Raw genomic sequence first — 548 nt, 5'->3', positions numbered from 1 at the left:
AATGGGATGCAGTGACTGAGTGAAATGGGATGCAGTGACTGAGTGAAATGGGATGCAGTGACTGAGGGCAATGGGATGCAGTGACAGAGGGCAATGGGATGCAGTGACAGAGGGCAATGCGATGCAGTGACAGAGGGAAATGGGATGCAGTTCCTGTGGGAAATGGGATTCAGTGACTGATGGAAATGGGACGCAGTGACTGTGTGAAATGGGACGCAGTGACTGTTGGAAAGGAGATGCAGTGACTCTGTGAAATGGGATGCAGTGACTGAGTGAAATGGGATGCAGTGACTGAGTGAAATGGGATGGCCGTGACTGTGGAAAAGAGATGCAGAGACTGAGGATATGGGACGCAGTGACTGCCTGAAATGGGATGCAGTGAATGACTTAAATGAGCTGCAGTGTCTGATGGAAATGTGATGCAGTAACCGAGGGCAATGGGATGCAGTGACTGCGGTACAGGGAAGGAGTGACTGAGTTCATGGGAATGCAGTGCCCGAGCGGACTTGGGGTGCAGTGAGTGAGGGAAATGGGATACAGTGACTGAG

Source organism: Stegostoma tigrinum, unplaced genomic scaffold, assembly GCF_030684315.1.
Source record: "Stegostoma tigrinum isolate sSteTig4 unplaced genomic scaffold, sSteTig4.hap1 scaffold_185, whole genome shotgun sequence".
Taxonomy (NCBI): Eukaryota; Metazoa; Chordata; class Chondrichthyes; order Orectolobiformes; family Stegostomatidae; genus Stegostoma; species Stegostoma tigrinum.
This window is presented reverse-complemented; position numbering follows the sequence as displayed.